This window comes from Monodelphis domestica, chromosome 2, assembly GCF_027887165.1.
Source record: "Monodelphis domestica isolate mMonDom1 chromosome 2, mMonDom1.pri, whole genome shotgun sequence".
Classification (NCBI taxonomy): Eukaryota; Metazoa; Chordata; class Mammalia; order Didelphimorphia; family Didelphidae; genus Monodelphis; species Monodelphis domestica.
The window spans coordinates 132,330,922-132,356,870 of NC_077228.1; the positions used below are offsets into that span (position 1 = coordinate 132,330,922).

At 36.3% G+C, this 25,949-nt stretch overlaps 1 protein-coding gene across 2 annotated transcripts in view; it reads right to left on the reverse strand.

The window, feature by feature from the left end:
* Nucleotides 1–25,949, reverse strand: part of HHIPL2 (HHIP like 2) — a 148,858-nt gene that overhangs the window by 75,400 nt on the left and 47,509 nt on the right. The gene's annotated exons all lie outside the window — the stretch shown is intronic.

Consider the following 25,949-nt stretch of genomic DNA (forward strand, 5'->3'; position numbering starts at 1 on the left):
CTTCTAATTTTGGTTGCATTGATTTTGTTTGTACAACACCCTTTTAATTTAATATAATCAAATTTATTCATTTTATATTTTTAATGTTCTCTTTCTCTTGCTTGGTCTTAAATTCCTTCCTTTCACACAGATCTGACAGATATATTATTCTATGTTCATCTAATTTATTTATGATTTCACTCTTTATATTTAAGTCATCTACCCATTTTGAATTTATCTTGTTATAGGGTGAAAGATGTTGATCTAAACCTAATTTTTCAAATACCGTTTTCCAATTTTCCCAGCAGTTTTTGTCAAATAGTGAGTTCTTGTTCCAAAAGATGGAATCTTTGGGTTTATAAAATACTAGCCTGCTGAGGTCACTTACTCCCACTCTATTCCCTTGATCCACCTTTCTATCTCTTAGCCAGTTCTATATTATTTTGATGATCATTGCTTTGTAGTACAGTTTAAGATCTGGTACTGCTAGGCCCCCAGCCTTCCCATTTTTTTTTATTAGTTCCCTTGATATTCTTAGTCTTTTGTTCTTCCAGGTGAACTTTATTATAATTTTTTTCTAATTCTATAAAAAAGTTTTTTTGGTACTTTGATAGGTATAGTACTAAATAAATAATTTTACATAGGATTGTCTTTTTTATTATATTATCCAACCCATGAACAATTCATGTTTTTCCAATTGTTTAGATATATTTTTATTTGTATGAAAAATGTTTTTAGTTATGTTCACATAATTCCTGAGTTTGTCTTGGCAGATAGATTCCCAAATATTTTATATTGTCTAGAGTGATTTTAAATGGAGTTTCTCTTTCTAACTCTTGCAGCTGATTTTTGTTGGAAATATATAGAAATGCTGATGATTTATGTGGGTTTATTTTGTATCCTGCAAGTTTGCTGAAATTATTAATTATTTCTACTAGCTTCTTATCTCATTTTCCAGGATTCTCTAAATATACTATCATATCATCTACAAATAGGATAGTTTAGTTTCCTCATTGCCTACTTTTAATTCCTTCAATAAAGAAGGAAGGAAGGAAGGAAGGAAGGAAGGAAGGAAGGAAGGAAGGAAGGAAGGAAGGAAGGAAGGAAGGAAGGAAGGAAGGAAGGGAGGGAGGGAGGAATGAGGAGTGCCCATTGACTGAAAGAAATACCAAGAGGAGCCACTGCTTGACCAAGATTGAGAGGGAAAGAAAGCTCAATACAGTAGGAAAGTACATTATGGGGAAGTAGTCCAATTTTGTCCTGTGACTGGTACTTATCTTTTTCTTTTCTCTTCTCTTCTCTTCTCTTCTCTTCTCTTCTCTTCTCTTCTCTTCTCTTCTCTTCTCTTCTCTTCTCTTCTCTTCTCTTCTCTTCTCTTCTCTTCTCTTCTCTTTTTAAACCTTTACCTTAAACCAACACTAATTGCTTCCAAGGCAGAAGAACAGTAAGGGTTAGGCATTTGGGGTTAAATGACTTGTCCAGGAAGTGTCTGAGGCCAAATTTGAACTCAGATCCTTCTTATTCCAGGTCTGGTACTCTGTCCACTGAGCTACCTTGCTGCCCCTAGTTGTAGTCTTTTTAACAACAGATTTGTTGACAGTGTATTGTTACAAGGGAATCACTTTAAAAGACTGATATATATTAATTTAAGGTCGCCAAGGAATTCAGCTATGTAATTCCTAAATGAAAACTCAAGTCAGCAGTCAGCCTTTTTTGGAGTTTAATTACAATAGGAGCAAGAAAGGAATTAGAGATAGAGAGAGAGAAAAAGGGAGAGAAGGGAATAGGGCTTAAATACCCCTTCTGTTTAGGCTGGGCCAAAAGGCCCAAGCCCTTAGATAGCTGGGGCAAAGAAAAGAGATCAGTCCCTATCACTCACGTGACCAAAATGGAGAAACAGTCTCAGGGGCCCCCACCTTCAGCTTCCTTCAGCGCAAGCTTCTCCGAGTCCACCGCAATCACCCCGACCAAACTCCTCCACTCTCCTCAAGTCTCCAGCCCCTCCTATCTTTAAGGAAACCATCCAAGTTCCTCCTCTCAGTTCTCCCATCTACCAATCACTGTTCATCAATTTCCCTGTGCCAATGGAGGCTCTAGCTTAACCCAGGACCGCCCAGAGGTTTCTGGCTTTTGCACATGTCTGTTGAAGGTCATATTTTCAAATGATTAAATCTTTGATCTAGGCTGCAGCCCTTACTCAATCCTGTTAGGACTGAATAGGGTGGAGATTTATTCCAAGTATCTCCATTGTATCAATTCTAAAATCAATCATGATTCAAAGAAATTCCTGTTCTATGCTTAAGCATAGGTCAAAGTCCTTTCCATTGTTCAGCAAAAGGTTTCTGTCCTAAAGTAATCTGAAGAAGGGAAGAGAAGGAACCTCCCATGCCAATGGGGTTCCCATTCCAGTAAAATCTCCCACACAGAGGGGTGCTTGACTTCCTAGGTACCATTCTTTTTGGGAGAGTCCAATCTAGAGTAGTATAAGAGGACTACAGAGGTTTTCAAGCCCCCATGATTGAACCTGGCCTGGGTCAGCCTGGAGCTGAGGCTCTGGACTATAGGCTACAATAAATAACATTTTACTCCACTCTGGTAATGATATGCTGATAACTCATTCAACAATTATTTAAGTGCCTAGTATGTGCTGTGTGAACTTGGGTAAGTTACTTCACCTCTCTGAGTCTCAATTTCCCAACTATAAAATGAAGGGGTAGAATTGAATAGCATCCAAGGTCCTTTCCAGCTCTAAATCATTGTCTTATTTTTTACTTCACAAAGGCACTAAATTTTCCTTAAATACTTTCTGATCTTTGGATTAAAAAGGATTTTACTTTATTACCATGGACTTGATAGAAAAGTGAGCTCAAAAATTCAATTTAAGATTTTTATTTTTTTTAGGAAGTGTCATCACATATTTCTCTGGGAAGGGATACTCAAAGGCAAAGTGGTCCTACAATCCATTCAAAAGAAACAGTACTTTCTAAGAAACATATCAGTTGTTTTAGACTTCCTGGGCTTGGATTAGCTGATACTTCTCTAGATCTTCAAACCCATCACTTAGGGGATTTAAACTGACACTGTAACTAAAGTCAGAAAAAAAATGGTGTAAATATAAACCTAGAAGGTATTTTACAGTTAAGTTATGCATCTGGGAGAGTGACATAATGGTTGTGCCTTTGATAAGGATAGGGAAGTGGAAGGATGAGATTCAGAGGACAGATGAGTTCTGTTTTGCATATTTTGAGTTTTAAGGATCTTCAGGTCTTCCAGTTTGAAAGGTCTAATAGGCAGTTGGTGATGCTTTTGGAGAAACTAGGGTTATAAAAATCTGAGTCATCTGCATGGAAATGATAATTAAACCCAAGGGAGCTGATCAAGTCACCAAGAGAGATAACTTTAAGAGAAAAAAGAACATGAAACAGAACCCTGGGAAATACCCACTGGTGGGAGGTGTGGTGTAAATGATAAGCCAACAAAGGAGACTATATAGGCAGATGAGATTGAGAGGATAGTGTCATGAAATCTTATTTCTCGTTTGTATTTTGTTATTGTTTCTTTGTTTTTAACCCTTACTTTCCATCTTAGAATCAATACTGTGGATTAGAGAAGAGAAATAAGGGCTAGGCAATGGGGGTTAAGTGACTTGCTTAGGGTCACACAGCTGGGAAGTATCTGAAGTCAGATTTGAACCTAGGGTCTCCTGTCTCTAGGCCTTGTGAATCTTAAAATTTCTCAGACTCTAACCTTAGAAGATTTGGTTAGGTTATTCCCCATTTAAACAATGCAGGCACTTGGTCAGGAATGTATTGAGAACTTAACCTTACTCCACCCATATTTAGGCATACCTTAAGGGGAAGATAAAGTTGTAAAACTCCTTACTGAACAATGAAAAAAGTACTTAACCCATACTTATAGTAAGGCCTTAAGCTAGGTCTCTTTTTAGCTCTAATATAAAAGGGTGCTAAGTACCTATGAAGGTTAAATTAATCACTAAAAGGGCAAGCTTAGCAAAGAGATGTGAATTACTCAGAAGTTTTAGTCTACCCAGAGAAGGTGATAACAAGATGTGAATTAAGAAGGTGATAACAAGATGTGAATTAAGAAGGAGATAACAAGATGTGAATTAAGAATGGTCAGTCCTTTGGAAAGTGTCTACTGTGATTGGTAGACATGAAAATTTAGGGGAGGTGACACAAGAAATTTCTTGTTAAAAGGAGCTGTCTGAACCAGTTCAGGAGAGTTCGATTTAGTTCAGCTCTGAAAGTTGAATTGGAGGGTCTCTCTGAAAACTAGAGTTTTGCTTGGAAAGATCTTGTGGTGAGTGATTAAAGACTGACTAGTCTCTCTTAAAGTTCAGGCCAAGGCCCTTTCCTACTATTTCCTCTGTCTCTCTCTGTCTCTCTCTGTCTCTCTGTCTCTGTCTCTCTCTCTCTCTCTCTCTCTCTTTCCTTAATTCCTTCATTTATTTCAATTAAAATCTCCATAAAACCCAGCTGACTTGGGTATTTCATATTTGGGAATTTTTCCCATGGTGACCACTTATTTTTTATATAAAATCAAGACTCTAAAAATTATCTTTACAGTTTGGGCAATTCACAGTCTTGAAACCCATATTTTCGCAGTCACAGTTTATGGCAACCACTCGTTTGTCAGTCACAGCCTGACTCTCAATCCACTGAGCCACCCAGCTTCCCCCAGCAATAAATGTTCTAATCATATCACTGATAATTTTAAAGAGTAGTTTTTCTTGAATGATAAAATTGGAAGCCAGATTGAAAAGGGTTGATGAATGAGAAGAGAAGTGGAGACAATGAATATAGACAGCTTTTTCAAGTACTTTATTTTAGGAAGGGAGAAGGATACATGTTGAGGGGTTGGCTCTGTGAATTGATAATTTACGAAATAATGAAATGGGAGTAGGCAGGTGTACTAGAGATGAAAACTTGGTAAGTTATAGTGTGTGTGTGGGGGGATTTATAGATGTTGTACCAGGAAGTAAGCAAAAGAAAGAGACTGAATCTTGAGCCCCTCCCCTATACTCCTTCCTATTTCTTTCTTCCCAACTGTTTAAATGAAGCTTTTCTCACAGATGATAAGTTGTAAAATTTTCCCACTAATAACCAATCCCACACTAGTACTTTAACTAAAGGATCTTTTATTCTTTGGGGAGAAGGGGGTAAGATGAGGTTGGGGAAAGAGAGAAATTAAGGTCTCCCTAATTCTAAGTTATCTTGTTGATTGAAGGCTTTGAAATAAAGTCAATTCAGAAAACAAAATTATCTCCCTCTAAGGGTAGATACTAACAGCATTGCTAACAAGTCTCTTCTGGACAAGACCAAATATCTCTTCAGCTCACAGTATAGGTAGAAGGCAATGGCCAGAGAGGAGATGAAGGAAATCTGTCCTCCACCTTCAGGCAAAAGCAGCCAAGACTCTTCCCAAGCCCTTAGAGTCCTAACTGCCTTCCTTCAAGGTTCCATTGGAATAGTCTCCCCATCTCCAATGATTTGTGTGTTCCAAAAGTTCTGAGCTCTCATTGCTTTCACAAATCCAACTTTTGTCTTTGCCCATGCTTCTTCACTCACACACAGCCTCAGTTCTTTGAGAACTCATGGGAAAGACTAAAATTCTATGCAGATGATATGATGATAGAGAGTCTTTAAGATTCAGCTGAAAAACTAGCTGAAATGATTGCCAATTTTAGCAAAGTTACGGGATGTAAAATAAACTCACACAGATCATCAGCATTTCTTTATATTGGCAGCAAATCCCAGGAACAAGAGACAGAAAAAGAAATTCCACTTAAATTAACTGTAGATAATATAAAATACTTGTGTATTTACCTGCCAAGACAAACCCAGGAATCATATCAACCCAATTAGAAAGCACTTTTCACAAAAATAGTCAAAACTAAACATCTGGAAAACTATTAATTACTCATGGGTTGGTCAAGCCAATATAATAAGAATTCAATCCCCACCTAAATTAACAAATTTATTCAGTGCCATATCAATCAAATTGCCCCAAGATTAGCAAATTAGAGAAGCACTGAATAGTCTACATGTCAAATCTATGAATAAGGGAAGAATTTATGACCAAACATGAGATAGAAAATATTAAATTATTTAAAATCAATAACTTTGATTATATTAAACTGAAAAGTTTTGCATAAATAAAATAAAACAAAAATTACCAAAAAAAAAGGAGAAAGCTGGGGATGGAGGAAGGAAATTTTGTAGCAATATCTCTGATAAAGGTCCTATTTCTCAAATATATGGAGGACTGAGTCAAATTTACAAGAATATAAATTATTCCCCAATTGATAAATGGTCAAATGTTATGAACAGGTTGTTTTCAGATGAAGAAATCAATGCTATATACAGTCACATGAACAAATACTCTCTTCTCTTGATTAAAGAAATGCCAATTTAAAAAATTCTGAGGTACCACCTGTCAACATGGGAATGTAGAAATCCCTAGTTTACTTAGTTTAAAGGTAGAAAACCCAGGTTTTGACCTGGTCACAGGAGGGGTTTCCCCCTGAGGGAAGGTCCCACTTCACCAGACAAATAGACATCCACTTCAGCTTTGGCTCAGTAGGTAGTGCATCAGTCTGTCAGTCTCACAAGCTGAAGGTCCTGGAAGGAGGGTGTGATAAACTGGGAGAGACTTCTGGAGACAAAAGAGCTACTTGACTTCGGATGGGATTTATCTCCCCACCTGAAGTGGATGTGTATTGTCTGGTGAAGTGGAATCTTCCCTCAGGGGGAAACCTCTCCTGTGACCAGGTCAAAACCTAGGGTTTCTACCTTTAAACTAAGTAAACTGGGGATTTCTACATTTCCATGTTGACACACCTCATACTTGTAAAAGTGACTAATTAGAAAATAGTAGATGTTGCAGGGGATGGGGAAAAATTGGGATATTAATGGACTGCTGGTGGAATTGTGAACTGATCCAGCCACTCTGGAGTTTAATTTGGAACTATGCCCAAAGGTCTTTAAAACTGTGCCTACCCTTTGATTCGTCAATACCACTACTAAATCCCAAAGAGATATTTTTAAAAAGGAAAAGTACCTGTTTATATAAGGATATTTATAGCAACTCTTTTTTTGTGGTGGCAAAGAATTGGAATTTGAGGGGATATCCATCAACTGGGGAATGGCTAAACAAGTTGTGGTATATGGTTGATTTGGAATACTACTGTATTTTAAGAAATGATGAGGGTAATTTAAGAAAAACCTAGAAAGACCTACATGAACTGATGCAAAGTGAAGTGAGCAACCAGGAGAACATTGTATACAGAAACAGCAATATATGATGAATATTTATGAACGACTTAGCTATTATTACCTAAAATGATCCAAGTGATCCAGTGATCTAAGATAATCCTTATGTATTCATGACAAAAAAATGCTGTCTATCTCTAAAAAAATAACTGATAAAGTCTCAATGGAGACCAAGACATACTATATTTCATTTATTTCCTCATTTTTCCTTATTTGTTCTTGTTTTTTTTTTTACAAAATGATTAAGGGGAAAAAAGTTTTACACTATTATACATGTAAAATCTCTATCAGATTGCTTGCTGTCTCAGGAAGGGAGGAAAGCAGAGAGAAGGGGTGAGAATTTGTCTCAAAAATTTTTTAAAAGGTTAAAAATTGCTTTTTCATGCAATTGTTGGGGAAAATAAGATAGTTTTTAAAAAGGAAAGATCACAAGTAGCAGTAGGAAACAGGGTGGCAATCACCCTTTAATTAGGCATATAGAGAACAGAGACAAATGATGGAAAGGGTACAGAGTGTGAACCTTAAAAATTCTCAGACCCTACTTCATAAGGTTGGGTTAAGACCATTCCCCACTTTAAACAATGAAAGAACTTAGATCAGGAATGTGAGAACTCTACTTAGATCAGAAATGTGAAGACCTTTACTCCACCCCTACTTAAGCCTGCTTTAGGGGAAAAAACTTGCTGAACAATGAAAAGTACTTAAACCCATACTTAAGCCATGCCTATTTTAGGACTAATACAAAAAGGGTGCTAAGTACCTATAAAGGTCAAGCAACTTGTGAATTTACAAGGAACAAAGAGGTGAGAAACTTACTCAGAGCTTTCCTGGTGTAAATTACTCAAAAGATTAGTCCACTCAGGTGTGAACTAAGAATGGTCTGTCCTTTGAAAACTGTCTACTGTGATTGGTAGATATAAGGACTTAGGGGAGGTGACATAGGAGAAAATGCCCTTTAAATAGGAGCTCAGATTCATTCAGAGACATTCATATTGGGGATTGAGCTGCTGGAGGCAGCTGAGATGATGCTGGCCTGGTGTCACTAGAATCCTTGCTTGGACAGATCTTGTGGTGAGTGATTAAGGACTGACTGATCTCTCTCTTAAGACTCAGGTCTAGGCCATGTTGGCTTAAGGCCCTTCATACTTATTCCTTTCTTACTCTTTCTCTCTTTCTTTAATTCTTCATTGTAATTAATTAAATTCTCTATAAAACCCAGTTGACTTGGGTATATTTTCATAATTGGGAATATTTCCCTGGCGACCACCTTATATTTGATTTAAAAACAAGACACTGTAGTGAAAACATATTTTCTGCGGTCACAATTTACTCATCCACTCTTATATCTACTACAATTTAAGTCTTCCACTATTTTAATCATTACAGTTTATGACACCCAACTATTTTAACTATTACAAGAGAGAGATTACATGAGAATATAGGATAGAATGGTGAAGGAAGGCAAGAAACATGAGGAAGAGGAGAGACACAGTGTACCACTCATATAACCATGGATTATAGTTGGTAACACTAGGCAGCATGGACTCCAGGAAGATGGAAGAATAGAGAAGGTGAGGAGTTTGAGGTGTCATTTTTATAGGGGGATTCAGGGCAATTAATTCTTATCTCTGTCACTTTGAGATTAGTTCATTAAGAGATCAAAATCATTTCAAAGCTATTATTACCTTTTAATGCTTTGCTGGTTTTGAACTTGTGGATTTTGGGAATTTATCTAGGATTTATATATCACAGGACAAGAACCCTGACAGCTGAGTCTAGATGGCTTCTGTTCATCCTGCACATATTACTAAGCTATGAATTTTGGTTAATATATGATACAGTTTGTAAATTATGTTCCTTTGATCCTTGGGACAGTTTGCATATGATCTCCAAGTTCTGTTTTATAAACTATTTCCTGCTATTTCCCCTTTAGACTTACTGTACTGATTAAAAAGGGGAAGAGGGAAAAATGATCAGGAGACCAGAACAAGATACAATTTTCACAAATCTTGGCAGGGAAAAGAACCATCTTATTGCCAGAGACTGAGGGGGGAGATGAAAGTGGGGAGTGATGTCAAGGGTTCTGAGGTAAAGCAAAGGGGAGAGAAAGGATCTCATGGCAAATGTCCTTAATTTTCTCAGTAAAATATAAAATGAGGTTCATCTTATTTGTTGACTATTAAGATTGTTTTGAATCCTGATTTGAATTATAATTTAGAAGCTATCTCTCCCAGGTTTTTGGGTAACCTACAGATTTCATAAGAATGCTTTCTCTGTCTTCAAATCACAAAACATGAAAAATTTAGAAAAATCTGGGACCAAGGACAGAGCCATAGATATTTCAATACTATAATTACAGTTGTTGAGTCAATTAAAAATTCATCAAATTATATTATCATTTATTCTGTATTTTCCCTATCTAGTACATAGGAATATTATGAGAGACTTCATTATATACCTTGCTGAACATTCTATGTAAGACACTAATCTGAGTTATCTGTCCAGGATCCCTATCTAAAAAGGCAAATTAGGTTACTTTGTCATGGCTTGTTCTTAATGAACAAATGGCATAGTGGTTCTCTCAATTTCTCTCAAGTACTTCCTTAAGTAGTCGCAAACTAGTTAATAATATGATATAGAATTTGTTGAGGATTGAGTTCAAACTTATTAAGTCATGCTTTCCAGAACCTAGTTTTTCACCATTTTGGAAAATTGGGACATATAACCATTAAATTGCTGGAGACCCAAAATTACCCAAAGGTTAAGGTATAGGGGACTTTTTCCTAAATCTCTTAATATTATTTGGGTACCAATGTAGCACCTAGGTTATCCATAGTTTACTACTCCCTCTTGCTACATAGCCAACCTATTTCCTTTTCTGACCAAACATTTGCATTGCACTTAGTAAATGCTTAATCATTGTTTATTGTTTAGTGGATAGACTACTCTTTTTTTTTCATACTCTCTCAAATAACTCATCCAGAAAAAGATAAATACATCTCCAAAGATTTCCAGTGTTGGACACATACTCAAATGCCAATCCTCTCTATCTAAATGTCTACTGGACACTCCTCTTAGATATACCATTATCACCTGAATATCCAAGTTTCCAAAACCAAACAATTCTCCTACTACTCTCTCTCCCATCAAAAAACAAACAAACCAAAGACCAAAAACAAATTCCCCATCTAACTTCACCATCAGTGCTATCACTATCCTCATAGTTAATTTGATAGTAAAGCTATTTTTAACTTATCTCATTCTTCACACCTACAGACAATTCCCAAGTTCTGACAGTTTTTCTTTTGAAGTTACTGTGGATAGAAACAGTATTACTGCTCTTCTTCCTTGGAACAAATACTTAGTATTGATTCTAAGAAAGAAGGTAAGGGAAAAAAAGCTCAAGCTTTAATAGGAGGAAAACAACACATGTAAAGAAATAGTGGCAGAGGAAGTTTTGGTTTAGGGAGTCATAGAGGTGGTAAATTGAACCACAAGACAATAGATTTGTACTTTCCAGAAACAATGATAGTATGATTTAATTAGGCTCAAAGCAAGAAATGGAAAGGGTAAGGGGGAAACATGAACAATAACACAGTATATTACAAGATGACTGGGATGTGTGGTTAGAGTCATATAAAGCAAAGAGTCTGATTTGGGGCTGGATAGGTATGCTCCAGGAAAGTTTACACTCAGGAGTCACTAATCAAGATAGTTTAACCTTTTAACTGTTCTTTCTTCCCATCTGTCCCTTCTCCAAAAGCATCCTGTGTACTACTACCAAACTGATCTTTAAACAATACTTTAATCATTTCAGTCTGCTGACAAATCTGATATGATTCCTTATAACATTTTTTTTTACCATATTGTCTAAACCTATGTGCTTAGTGTTAAAGAAGCCAGTTGGTATGCATTTTTAAAAACTCTTATTATGTTCCCAGTACTGTGTTAAATAAATGCTGGGGCTACCAAAAAAAAAATCCCTACTCTTTAGGAGCTCACAGTATAAGGAGTAGAAAACGTGAAAATAAGCATGTACAAAGTATAGGTATATAGATACGTACATCTATATCTGTATCTATCTATCTATCTATCTATCTATCTATCTATCTATATGATAAATTGAAGATAATCAACAGAGAGAAAGCACTCAGTAAAGGGGAACTGAGAAAGGCTTCTTGTAGAAGGTAGGATTTTAACTGAGACTGGAAGGAAACCAGGGAAGCCAGGAGGCAGAGATAAAGAGAGAATACATTTTAGACCTGGGGAAATAGCACTGTAACTAGTCAGTCATATTTACCATTTATTCCTATTTTCTCAGTTCTGATCAAATACTTTCCCCTTAAACATGCTATTCTAATTCCCTCTTCTGTTCCTTTGGGCATACTGTTCTCTTATATGGGGTTTCCCATTTTTCTTTCAGTGCCTTCCTAAATCCAGGCCAAGACCTAGCTAGCTCAAGGCTCTCCATCTTTATGAAATCTCCCCTAAATGTTCTAATTATTTGATTTAACTCTATCATATGCTATATATATGTATACATATACATATGTAGCATGTATAATCTTTACCATACAATTTAATGCTTAATTGTATAATGTCTTAGAGTGTTTACTAATGATTAGATATATCCAACTAGATCATATAATCTGAGTAGAAAGGTATCATATCCTCAGTTCAGTATCTCTTCACAGTGCTAAGCACATAATAATACTTTATAAAAAAAACTTTAATAGATTAAAATCAATTCTTCAAGTACCTACCTAATTCACTTAGTATTGAGAATATTCATTTGGCCATTATTTTCCTCCTCACCTGGGAGAAATTATTCTGCATTTGTTCATTCAGATTGGAGTTTCATATTCTTTTATCACCCTGCCCATCTTCTGATAGATTGCAAACTGTCAATTGACTAACCATCTATATAAGACAGGTGAATAGCAAAGAATGGCAAGGGAAGAGGGATCGATTTTGCCTCTCAAAGTTTGGGGCTGTTAAATTCTTCATAATTCATTGCACAACTGTATTATAAGTAATGTTACTTTAAGGCATAAACGAATGGATGCATAGAAGCAAATGGCCTGGAGAATCCCCAAACTACATGGCCATTGTAATGAGAAAAGGAATGAAGTGGTTTGTGAACAGGTAGCAGAGAGGAAAGTTTGCAAAGAGGGACCTTGCTGCATGCCATGGAACGATACGGGCTCAATTCTAGAATCTGGGAACTTTATAAAAAGTGCACACAGAGAGAACTCTGGGCTTTTTGGTTTCCTGTCTCAGGGAGAGCTTGAAGCTACAACTTCCTGCTGCTTGCATCTGTGTGAGCCTAGTGGGGTTTTGGTCTCCTTTTCCCCGTGTAGCCAAAGCTACCTATCCTGGTGTCCTGGTGGAGAAATCCTACCTCCATTGTCATCTACTTTATCATCTACTCGTGTTCCAGTGTCCTGAGAAAGAGTTCCCAACTGCTGTAAAGATTTCTGCCAGCAAGCCAGTAAACTGAGTGTGGGAAAAGGCCTGAAGCCATCTTGGGCCCAACCTGATGAGGATCTGAATCCTTTCATAAAGGGTTCAACTTGACTACTCTGACCGAACTATAAATATCTAACCAAATGTCATCTAGGAATATTATTAGGTCAAGTAGTTAGATAGCTGGGAATTTCTAGACAGAGTGTAGTGAACTAGGCAGCTGGAAAAAACAAAGGTACCCCTTTGCAGGGGTCCTAGAAAGGTGGGAAGTTTAGTTGGAATTTCTTGGATTAAGGATTCCTATTCCCTAATCCTCCAGTCCTGCTTCAATGAATAACAAATAAACCCTGTCTTTGTTTTTTTTAACCTGGACTGAGAGTCAGATAAGTGTTGTGGGCCTATGAGAGGCCTGTAGGGCCTGTCCACACTGTAGAGTGTCAAGTAACCAACAACCTTTGATATCTCACTTCTACAAAGCTACCATCTATATTATTCCCATATTTCACTATCCTTTGAATAAATTGATAGTTAACTATTTATTTCATTCAGGCCACTTATTTATGTCTTTTGCACAAACAGTTAAGATGTGTCCTATAAATGAATACAATGAAACTAACATTTGCAATTTTGAATATTAGTTATGTTCTTCCACTGATATATTCTTTTAATCTTTGACTGAACGGAAATTAGAAAAACATTAGTATTCCTCTTTATTTAGCATTTTAAAATATATTTGAAAAATAAAAATATAATATTAAATGTAATAAGACTTTATTTAGTTGATATCCATCTTCAAATTTTAGCAGTCACCAAGGTGCTGTTTATCTTGACCTCTAAAAGAATCATACCCTTAGGCTATCAATATTTGGTGTATAGTAGATATTTTTGTAACACAAAAATTCTCCTGGAAAAGGAAGAGTGAAAGAAAAATTGTCCAACCCTGGCTGTCCTGGATCCATGCTGCCCCTCCCTCCTAGTGCTACTGGTAATAAAACCACAGTTTACCTACTTACTGCCCACAAAGGGTTAAAATCACAATCTCCCTTGGGGATTGCCACATATGGGCAAGCAATTTTATATTATACAATCCATACATTCCTTCATCCAAATATACTTTACAGTTATCAGTCAAAAGTCAATGCTAGACATGGCTGATTTGTACAATAGTACAAATAATACATCTACATCAAGGAAAACAAAAACTGAGTCTTTAAGTGAAACTAGGCATATTGAAGAACTAATGCCAACAACTTCTAAATCCCTTGAAAGTATTCAGAAGTCTTTGGAAACTCTGCAAAAGTTTCTCTGCTTCTCTTTTCTTAATTAAAACTATTTCTTTAATCATATCACAGTATTTAAGATGAATCTTTAAAAATCTTATTCAGGGCGGAGTCAAGATGGTGGCGTAGTAGCAGCAAAAGTTCAGACCTCTGAATACCCTTCCTTACCAATTACAAACAATACTCCTAGGGGACTGAAAATCAAACCTAAGAACAAGACAGAGCCAAGGAACCCTTCTGCTGGACTCAATCCAAAAGGTACACCCACCAAAAGTCGGAATACAAGAACACTTGGGCTTAAGGGGAAGGCAGAAGGAAGGTCCCAGGACCCCTCCCACCCCCACCTACAGCGCTAAGCCTCCAGTGGCAGCGGGAACCTTTGGGTAGGCAAAGACGCTTGTCTGGAAGGTGTACCTTGCAGGCAGGGCTGTGCCAGGCTCAAAGCATTGAACACAGGTGGTGGGGAAGGAGCTGGAGAGGGAGCTCAGAGAGGGCAGCCTGGTCACAGAGGTGGAGATCCTCCATATTGCTTTAGCCTTCCTGGAGGTTTTGGCCTCAGAGTACATCCAGCCCAACCCAGCTGAACTTAATCCCATCAAAAGTCTTCAGATGTCAGGGAAGCCCAAGCTCCAACACCCCTCCCCCACAGACTGCACAGAGAGATCTTCTGTCAAAGCTCCAAGAGGGGAGACTGACAGAAAATCCCAAAACCAAAAAAATGAGAAGAGCAAGAGCACAGACAAATACAGGGAGTAAAAAAAGGGGTAAATATGAGCAAACAACAGACAAAGAAGAAAGAAATTAAAAAATAGACAGCTTCTATACAGTGTTTAAAAAAGAAAGGGATTATACCTCCAAAGGGAGACTTGGGATTTTGGTATGGAGAGAGAGGGAAACGAGAGGAGAACCACCCTCTTCTCACAAAGCGGGGTTCAGGGAAGACAGCAGATGTAACGGGTTGGCTCAGAGAAAGGAGAGAGGGTTTGAAGATTTTCCCCCTTCTGTCTTCCCTCCTTAGCTAAAACTGCTCTCCCCAATTCACTCTTGTCCCTCTTGCCCCCCTCCACTACTCGAGACCAAAGGTCTCCCCTTGATCCATTCACTCAGACTCAGCTTGGGGAACATATAACTTTAATGTTAACTCAATCAGATAATACAAAAGGAATAACAGGAAGGAAAGAATGGGAAAGGGAAAGTGAGAAAAGGGGGTCCCTGTCTCTATCTAAACCCTTTTCCTCCCTCCTCAAGTTTGGGGGAGGGAACTCAGGTCTTGGCAGCCTGAGCCCCCCTGAAAGAAAGTCTGTTGTGACTCATCCCTGGGCAACAGGAGCTGAGGTAAAGTCTGCTCAGGTTTCTCTTCAGAATGTCCCTTCAATTGAGAAGTGTTGGGGGGGAAAATTTCCAGTCACCAGCAGGAAATCTGGGTAACCCTCAGGAGAAAGTCTTTATCCACTTTCTCTCTTTGATGTCTCAAGATGGAGAGACCTCACTACTCTCCAAGCCAGAGTCTTCTCTCCTCAGGAAATTCACTCCTGGGGCCCCTCCCCCATCAAGGTGATCAATTTCATATACTCTTCAGTCTGGCACTTTTTCTATAGTGCCAGCCTCTATCACAACAGGCAACGAACAAAGAGCAAACAGAACAGAGGAGGAGGGATCATCAAAAGATAAATCAGAAACCCCAGTGAATTGGATACAGGCTTTGGAAGAACTCAAAATGCAATTCAAAACACAATTAAGAGAGGCTGAAGACAATTGGGAAAACAACTTAAAAACCAAGATAAGTCATCTGGAAACAGAAAATAGTGTCTTGAAAGCAAAAATCAACCAGCTTGAAAATGAGGCAAAGGAGATGAAAGATGAGGCAAAGAAGATGAAAGATGAAGTAAAGGAAATGAGAGATGAGGTAAAGAGGATGAAAGATGACCTCCAAAGAAAATCAGACCAGAAGGAGAAGGATGACCAAAAATCCAGGGATGAAATCCAGTCTTTAAGAACCAGAATACAACAACTAGAATTAAGTGATCTCACATGGCAGCAGGGTACTATAAAAAAAAAAAACCAAAAGAATGAAAAAAATTGAAGAAAATATGAAGCATCTCATTCACAAAACAGAAGATTTAGAAAATCGTTTAAGGAGAGACAATTTAAGAATCATTGGTCTACCAGAAGACCATGACAAAAGAAAAAGCCTGGACATAATACTACAGAAATTTATTCAAGAAAACTGCCCCAATATTCTAGAACAAGAGGGAAAAGTGGAGATTGAAAGAATCCACAGATAACCTCCTGTACTTAATCCCCAACTGACAACACCCAGGAATGTTATAGCCAAATTCAAGAACTATCAGACCAAAGAAAAAATATTACAAGCTGCCAAAAAGAAGTCATTCAGATACCAAGGAAATACAGTGAGGATAACACAGGATCTGGCTGCATCTATACTGAAGGACCAAAAGGCATGGAATATGATATTCTGGAAAGAACTAGGTCTACAACCAAGAATCAACTACCCAGCAAAACTGACTATATTCTTACAGGGGAAAGTATGATCATTCAATGAAATAGAAGAATTCCAAGAATTTGAAAAGAAAAGGCCAGACCTGAAGAGAAAATTCGATGTCCAAGCACAGAACTCAAGAGAATCATCAAAAGGTAATTAATAAAGAGGGAAAAAAGAAAAACAAAACAAAACAACAACAACAGAAACTTTTTTTAAGAGACTCAGTAAGCTAAAATGATATGTATCCCTATAAGAAAAGAGGTCATTGGTAACTCTTAAAAGCTGTTGTCATCAGGGGCAGCTGGGTGGCTCAGTGGATTGAGAGCTAGGCCTAGAGACAAAAGGTCCTAGGTTCAAATCTGGCCTCAGACCCTTCCCAGCTGTGTGACCCTGAGCAAGTCACTTGACCCCCATTGCCTAGCCCTTACCACTCTTCTGCCTTGGAGCCAATAAACATTATTGACTCCAAGACAGAAGGTAAGGATTTAAAAAAAAAAACAAAAACCATCACCTGGGCTGCTAGAAGAATTACACTTAGAGGGAACAGTGACAAACTGTATAGGATGAATAATACATATACACGTGTGTGTGTATACATATACATAAATATATATACAACTAGAGCTTAAAAATAGGTTAATACTAAAAGAAATGGGAAAAGAAATAAAAGGGGGTAAATTTATATGTCACACAAAAGCTCATGGTGGAGGGGGGGAGAACATCAATACACTAGAAGGGTAAAGAGGTTGGAGACAGGAAATACTCAATTCTTACATGCTTTGATATTGACCCAAAGAGGGAAGAACAATCCAATCCATTCGGGCAGAGTATAGATTCAAGCCCTATAGGGGAATAGAAGGGTAATAAATGGACTGGTGGGGAGGAAAGAAGCATAAGGGAGGGAGAGGGTGGGGGGGTAGTTTTAAAAATACTGTGAAGAAAATACAGGGAGAGAATAAGAAGGGAGGGGGTAGTAAGGGAAGTAAAATAAGGGTGGGAACTAGGGGAACTGATTAAAAACAAAACATTGGTGTAGAAGGAAATAGTAAAAGAAGAAAAGGCAGGACTAGGAGTAGAAATCAAAATGCTGGGAAATGCACAGCTGGTAATCATGACTCTGAATGTGAATGGAATGAACTCACCCATAAAATGCAAATGAATAGCAGAGTGGATTAGAATCCAAAACCCTACCATATGCTGTCTACAAGAAACACACATGAGGAAGGTAGATATACATAGGGTAAAAGTAATAGGATGGAGCCAAATCTATAGGGCATCAACTGATAAAAAGGAGGCAGGAGTCTCAATCATGATATCTGACAAAGCCAAAGTAAAAGTAAATCTAGTTAAAAGAGATAGGGAAGGTAAATACATCCTGATAAAAGGCAGTATAGACAATGAGGAAATATCAGTACTCAACATGTATGCACCAAATGGCATAGCATCCAAATTTCTAAAGGAGAAACTAGTGGAGCTCAAGAATGAAACAGATAGAAAAACTATACTAGTGGGAGACCTGAACCTTCCTCTATCAGAACTAGATAAATCAAACCAAAAAATAAATAAGAAAGATGTAAGAGAAGTAAATGAAATCTTAGGAAAATTAGAGTTAGTAGATATGCGGAGAAAAATAAATAGGGGCAAAAAGGAATACACCTTTTCAGCAGCACATGGTACATTCACAAAAATTGGCCATGTATTAGGGCATAAAACATTTCAAACAAGTGCAAAAGAGCAGAAATAATAAATGCAACCTTCTCAAATCACAATGCAATGAAAATAATAATTAGTAAGGATAAATGGAGAGGTAAATCAAAAATTAATTGGAAATTAAACAATATGATTCTCCAAAACTGGTTAGTCAAAGATCAAATCATAGAAACAATAATTTCATTGAAGAAAATGACAATGATGAGACATCCTTTCAAACCTATGGGATGCAGCCAAAGCAGTACTCAGGGGGAAATTTATAACCTTGAGTTCATATATTAACGAATTAGGGAGGGTAGAGGTCAATGAATTGTGCATGCAAATTAAAAAAATAGAAAGTGAACAAATTAAAAATCCTCAGATGAAGACTAAATTAGAGATCCTAAAAATCAAAGAAGAAAATAATAAAGTTGAAATTCAAAGAACTATTGATTTAATAAATAAGACTAGAAGCTGTTACTTTGAAAAAACAAATAAAGTAGACAAAGTACTGGTCAGTCTAATTTAAAAAAGGAAAGAAGAAAACCAAATTGACAGTATCCAAGATGAAAAGGGAGACCTCACCTCTAATGAAGAGGAAATTAAGGCAATCATTAAAAACTATTATATGGCAACAAATATGGCAATCTAGGTGATATGGATGAATACTTACAAAAATATAAATTGCCTAGACTAACAGAGGAAGAAATAGATTACCTCATTGTTGAGGTAATCCCCATATCGGAAAAAGAAATTGAACAAGCCATCAAAGAACTCCCTAAGAAAAAATCCCCAGGTTCAGATGGATTTACAAATTAATTCTATCAAACATTCAAAGAACAACTAATCCCAATATTATACAAACTATTTGACAGAATAAGCAAAGGAGTTGTTCTACCAAATTCATTTTACGACACAAATATGGTATTGATCTCAAATTCAGGCAGGTCAAAAACAGAGAAAGAAAACTATAGACCAATCTCCCTAATGAATATAGATGCAAAAATCTTAAATAGGATACTAGCAAAAAGATTCCAGCAAGTCATCACAAGGATTATTCACTATGACCAGGTAAGATTCATACCAGGAATGCAAAAATGGTTCAATGTTAGGAAAACCATCCACATAATTGACCATTTTAACAAGTAAACTGACAAAAATCACATAATTATCTCAATAGATGCAGAAAAAGCCTTTGATAAAATACAACACCCATTTCTATTGAAAACACTAGACAGTATAGGGATAGAAGGGCCTTTCCTAAAAATAACAGTATATATCTAAAACCATTAGCAAACATCATCTGCAATGGGGATAAACTAGAAGGCTTCCAAAGAAGATCAGGAGAGAAACAAGGATGCCCATTATCACCTTTATTATTTAACATTGTACTAGAAACAATAGCAGTAGCAATTAGATAAGAAAAAGAAATTGAAGATATTAAAATTGACAATGAGGAGACCAAGCTGTCACTCTTTGTGGATGATATGATGATTTACTTAAAGAATCCTAGAGAATCAATAAAAAGCTAGTGGAAATAACTTTAGCAAAGTAGTAGGATACAAAATAAACCCACATAAGACATAAGCATTTCTATATGTCTCCAACCTATTTCAGCATTAAGAATTAGAAAGGGAAATTCCATTTAAAATCACCCTAGGTAATATAAAATACTTGGTGAATCTATCGGCTGAGACAAACACAGGAACTATATGAACACAACTACAAAACACTCTCCACACTATTAAAACTAGATCTAAACAATTGGAAAAACATTTACTGCTCATGGGTAGGACAGGCTAACATAATAAAAATGACAATCCTGCTCAAATTAATTTACTTATTTAGTGCCATACCCATTGAACTACCAAAAAAAACTTTTTTACTGAATCAGAAAAAAACATAACAAAGTTCATTTGGAAAAACAAAAGATCAAGGATCCAGGGAAATCATGAAAAAAAATGTAAAGGAAGGAGGACTTGCAGTCCCAGATCTCAAACTATTCTATAAAGCAGTCATCATCAAAACAATTTGGTATTGGCTAAGAGTCAGAAAGGAGGATCAGTGGAATAGACTTTGGGTAAGTGACCTCACCAAGACAGTCTATGATAAGCCCAATGATCCCAGTTTGGGGGACCAAACCCCACTATTTGATAAAAACTGCTGGGAAAATTGGAAGACAGTATGGGAGAGATTAGGTTTGGATCAACATCTCATACCCTACACCAAGATAAACTCAGAATGGATGAATGACCTGAATATAAAGAAGGAAACTATAAGCAAATTAGGTGAAAACAGAATAGTATACTTGTCAGATCTTTGGGAAATGAAAGACTTTAAAACCAAACAAGAGCTAGAAAAAAATCATAAAATATAAACTCAAGAATTTTGATTACATCAAATTAAAAAGTCTTTGTACAAACAAAACTAATGCATCCAAAATTAGAAGGGAAGCAACAAATTGAGAAACAATCTTCATTACTAAATCTTCTGACAAAGGTCTAATTACTCAAATTTATAAAGAGCTAAACCAATTGTACAAAAAATCAAGCCATTCTCCAATTGATAATGGGCAAGGGACATGAATAGGCAATTTTCAGTTAAAGAAATCAAAACTCTTAATAAGCACATGAAAAAGTGTTCTAAATCTCTTGTAATCAGAGAAATGCAAATCAAAATACATCTGACCTATCACCTCACACCTAGCAGATTGGCTAACATGACAGCAATGGAAAGTAATGAATACTGGAGGGGTTGTGGCAAATTTGGGACGTTAATGCATTGCTGATGGAGTTGTAAATTGATCCAACCATTCTGGAGGGCAATTTGGAACTATTCCCAAAGGGCATTAAAAGACTGTCTGCCCTTTGATCCAGTCATAGCACTGCTGAGTTTGTACCCCAGAGATAATAAGGAAAAAGACATGCACAAAACTATTCATAGCTGTGCTGAGAACTACCTGTTCATGTCCCTTGCCCATTTATCAATTGAAGAATGGCTTGATTTTTTGTACAATTGATTTAGCTCTTTATAAATATGAGTAATTAAACCTTTGTCAGAGGTTTCTATGAAGATTTTTTCCCAATTTGTTATTTTCCTTCTGATTTTAGTTACATTGGTTTTGTTTGTACTAAAGCTTTTTAATTTGATGTAGTCAAAATTATTTATTTTATATTTTGTGATTCTTTCTATGTCTTGCTTGGTTTTAAAGTCTTTGCCCTCCCATAGGTCTGACATGTATACTATTCTGTGTTTACCCAATTTACTTATGGTTTCCTTCTTTATGTTTAAGTAATTCACCCATTTTGAATTTATCTTGGTGTAGGGTGTGAGGTGTTGATCCAAACCTAATCTCTCCCACACTGTCTTCCAGTTTTCCCAGCAGTTTTTATCGAATAGTGGATTTTTGTCCCAAAAGCTGGGATCTTTGGGTTTATCGTATACTGTCTTGCTAAGGTCTCTTTCCCCCAGTCTATTCCACTGATCTTCCTTTCTGTCTCTTAGCCAGTACCAAATTATTTTGATGACTGCTGCTTTGTAATATAGTTTAAGGTCTGGGTCTGCAAGGCCCCCTTCATATGTGTTTTTTTTTCCATTATTTCCCTTGATATCCTTGATCTTTTGTTATTCCAGATGAATTTTGTTATGTTTTTTTCTAAATCAGTAAAGAAATATTTTGGGAGTTCAATGAATATGGCACTAAATAGATAAATAAGTTGGGTAGGATGGTCATTTTTATTATATTGGCTCGTCCTATCCATGAGCAGTTAATGTTTTTCCAATTGTTCAAGTCTAGTTTTAGTTGTGTGGAGAGTGTTTTGTAGTTGTGTTCATATAGTTCCCTGTGTTTGTCTCGGGAGGTAGATTCCTAGGTATTTTATTTTTTCTAAGGTGATTTTGAATGGGATTTCTCTTTCTAGTTTTTGCTGCTGAGCTGTGTTGGAGATATATAGAAAAGCTGATGACTTATGTGGTTTTATTTTGTATCCTGCAACTTTGCTAAAGTTGTTCATTATTTCAATTAGCTTTTTGGTTGAATCTCTAGGATTCTTTAAGTAGACTATCATGTCATCTGCAAAGAGTGATAACTCGGTCTCCTCCTTGCCTATTTTGATGCCTTCAATTTCTTTTTCTTCTCTAATTGCTACTGCTAGTGTTTCTAGTACAATGTCAAATAGTAGAGGTGATAATGGGCATCCTTGTTTCACTCCTGATCTTACTGGGAATGCATCTAGTTTATCCCCATTGCAGATGATATTAGCTGATGGTTTTAGATATATACTGTTTATTATTTTTAGGAACGACCCTTCTATTCCTATGCTTTTTAGTGTTTTTAATAGGAATGGGTGTTGTATTTTATCAAAGGCTTTTTCTGCGTCTATTGAGATAATCATGTGGTTCTTGTTGGTTTGCTTGTTGATGTGGTCAATTATGTGGATGGTTTCTATATATTCAGCTTATTCTACCCTTCCACCAGAATGACCTAAATTCTTGGTGAAATTTTAGACCCAAAAGGTTTTCATCAGCAGTACAGAGGTTTTTTCTCATTTCTCCTGCCAAATTTTAGAATATTGGCAGTAATAGACTTTGTTAGCAATATCTTAGCCAAGGTTGCAGGATTGTCTACATCTGGAAAACTTGTGACAAGTGTCAATGAGTTAATAGGGTTTTAAAATGTGACACAGCAGGTGGCTATATAGAGACTCATGTGAATCCTAATAATAGAAGGTTTGCTTGCTATTGTCATTAACTAGGCTATTGTGGATTTTGTGAATTTTGGTATTTCGTTGGATGTGTATTATCTGCTATACTACTGTTTTTATAAAGCTGTTACTTGGTGAAAATCATTTACACTCACATTGTGGATTATGACCAAGTTAAAAAGGAAATGGATCTCATTTGGGGGTGAGAAACCTTTGTATTCTGCCTCTCCTTGGCTGACACAGTGTGTCACTGATTGTAAGCTATATATTTTTCTTTTAAAAACATTTTTATTATTGCTTTCCCTTGTATGTGCAATATAGTATTTGAGTTTTCTTTTTTTCTTCTCATTTTTTTATTCTTTAAGCACATGTTACCAGTATTAATGAGTTTTTTGATTTTGCACTAGGGAAAGCTTATAATGTTTATTAGTCTATTAGTCCTAATGTCAATGCAAAGCTTTAGACTATGGAAACCTGCCATTCATTGTTTAAAAATTTTGGAACTGTGATTAATAATTGTGTCTGATTCCAGGAGAAGAGAACACATAAGAGCCCTACACAGTGCCAAGAAGTACAAGGTCAAGGAGACCAACCAATCCTTGTATGATTGATGAGATTCTGAGCCAAGACAGGGGACTTGGATTTGTTTGAGGTTTGAGGTTGTGACTGTTTAACATCTGTCAGACACAGGTCTTCCCTGTGCTACACTTCTACCAAGTACCTTATTTTGGCTGCCATCCTGGCTCCCCTAGCCCTGAGATGAAAGGGAAAATGAGACTAGGGAATGCTATTTCCTATTTGCTGCTAAAATTTAGTCCCTTTTCTGTTTTTTATAGTGTGGAAACCTTCTGTAGTCTTTCCTGCTGATTGAGTAAGGGCATAATTGCTAATACAGGCTTATGGGACATAAATCACTTTAATAGGGCCCTGATTCAAGGACCTGTTATAGGTTTATTTTTCCTTACTTAGAATTTTTATACATAAGACACTGATATTTTATATTTCATACAGAAGTTACTTTTTTTCTCTTTTATTTGGGATTTTTTGAGGTTTTTTATTTTCTTTTGCCAATTGATTCATAGACCTCATAACTTGCCATGTATCTCTGAGTGAGCCATGTGTTTGTCAACACCCTCCTGAGGAAAGATTGTGTTATTATCCTTTAATGCAAAATTTAAATTCTTCTGAGAGTAATTTTAGGATAAGAAACTTGCTACCTCCCCAAACCCAGAAAGTGAACTGTTTGGAGAAGGCACCATGAAGATACCTGCAGGAACCACAGACTGCCCAAAAGATCAGGAATTAACTTTGGGCTGTGGTGATTTTGAACTGTGGAGAGGGGTTGAATGCATTTATTTTGAATGTACACTCTTTGACAAAGGGAACTGCCCCCAAATTGGTTTGGGTTTCTTTTGGTCAATCATTGGTTTTTTCTTTTTACTTCCCTCATCCCCCAAAACTGTAATTTCCCTTTAGAAATTGCAATATTGTATATACCTCTACTTAAAATTCTTTTAATTTGGTTATGTTTAAATGATCCATTGGGGAGACTTCTCTCTCAAAGAAACACAGGGGGATTGTACAATTAGAATTTCTGTACCCTTCAACTTTATTTCCCAGAATCCCCTTTTTGTCCTCATATAATGTCCTTACATTTTGTAGATAAAGTTTCTGTTAACCCTGTCCTTTCTTGCTCTGCTCTTACTTTCGAGGTCTGGGAAACTGTACTCAGGTTATTCTTTTCCTTTATTTCAAGTGATTATTAATAAATCATATAAAATATAATACTTGGAGTTATTTTATATTAATTTTTAATCTTACATGTGAGATATAAACCCTATTTCTCTGACTCCAGAATCAATGCTTTTTCTACTTTTACATGCAAACTTCCTCATTTCAGTCTTATTTGAAGTTAATTTGGTTTTGGTCCTCCTTCTTATTAGATTTACAAACTTTTTGAGAATGGAACTTGTATCTAATCTTCCTTTATCTTTAGTGTCTGCTATAATATTTTGCTCATAAAATGCCTAATATTTGGATTGAATTATTTTCTGTTTTCATTGTATGTGTACAGTCTCTCTTAACCCCTTAATAAAGTTATAGTTTTCAGAGGCTTTCAGAGGCTTACAGAGTTTTCAGGGCTCTGTTAAGGATTAATCACTATTTGTAACATTATTTGTAGGGGAAAATTAATTACAAGTTCAAAATAAATGACTTCTAAATATAATTTGGTGATGCCAATTGTTTGTCTAAAAGTTAAGCTATATGCCACATTTCTGAAGATTTGCCAGACTTTCACCATAAGTCAATAGTACACGTGTTCTTAGAACTGCTATGAGTCATAGATACTTATGTAAATACACATACTCTAACAAGTTACTTATATCAGTATAAGAAAGGGATGTTATTAAAGCATTGGTTTCTTTAAGGGTTTCTTTTAGATGTGTTTCAAAATGATGGTACTTTTTACTAATATTATCTGTCCTCCCCCTTTAAGACTTAGAATCATTAAAACTAGTGATAGAAAAGATAGTGAAATCATAGGATTCATAGCTGGAAGAGGGCCTCAAAGATGACAGGAACATCACAATTTCCAAATTGGAAAGTACTTCAGAAATCGTTTAATTCAATTCCCTCATTTTACAGATGTGGAAACAGCCCTGGAGTTTAAGTGACGTGCTCAAAGTTAAGACAGTTAGTAGCTAAGGTCAGATGCAAACCATGTTCTAGTTCTAAATGTAGTCACATCACAGATGTCGTCTTTCTAGCACATAAGAATTGATTGTGTAATATATGTGCATAACTCTTTGTGTAAATACATGTATATGTATACACATGTCTACCAAGAATAGTGAAATCCTTCCTCTGGGGGTCACTATCCCCTTTATAAGTATAGTATCTATACAATATTAACTCTACTACAAAATTACAGTAGATTAACAGAGGTAAAAATTGAGGTACAAGTCTAATTTAGAGGTCTGGGTGAAAATGATTACTCAAACTCATCTCATTATCTTATACTTCTCTTGATTGTAAA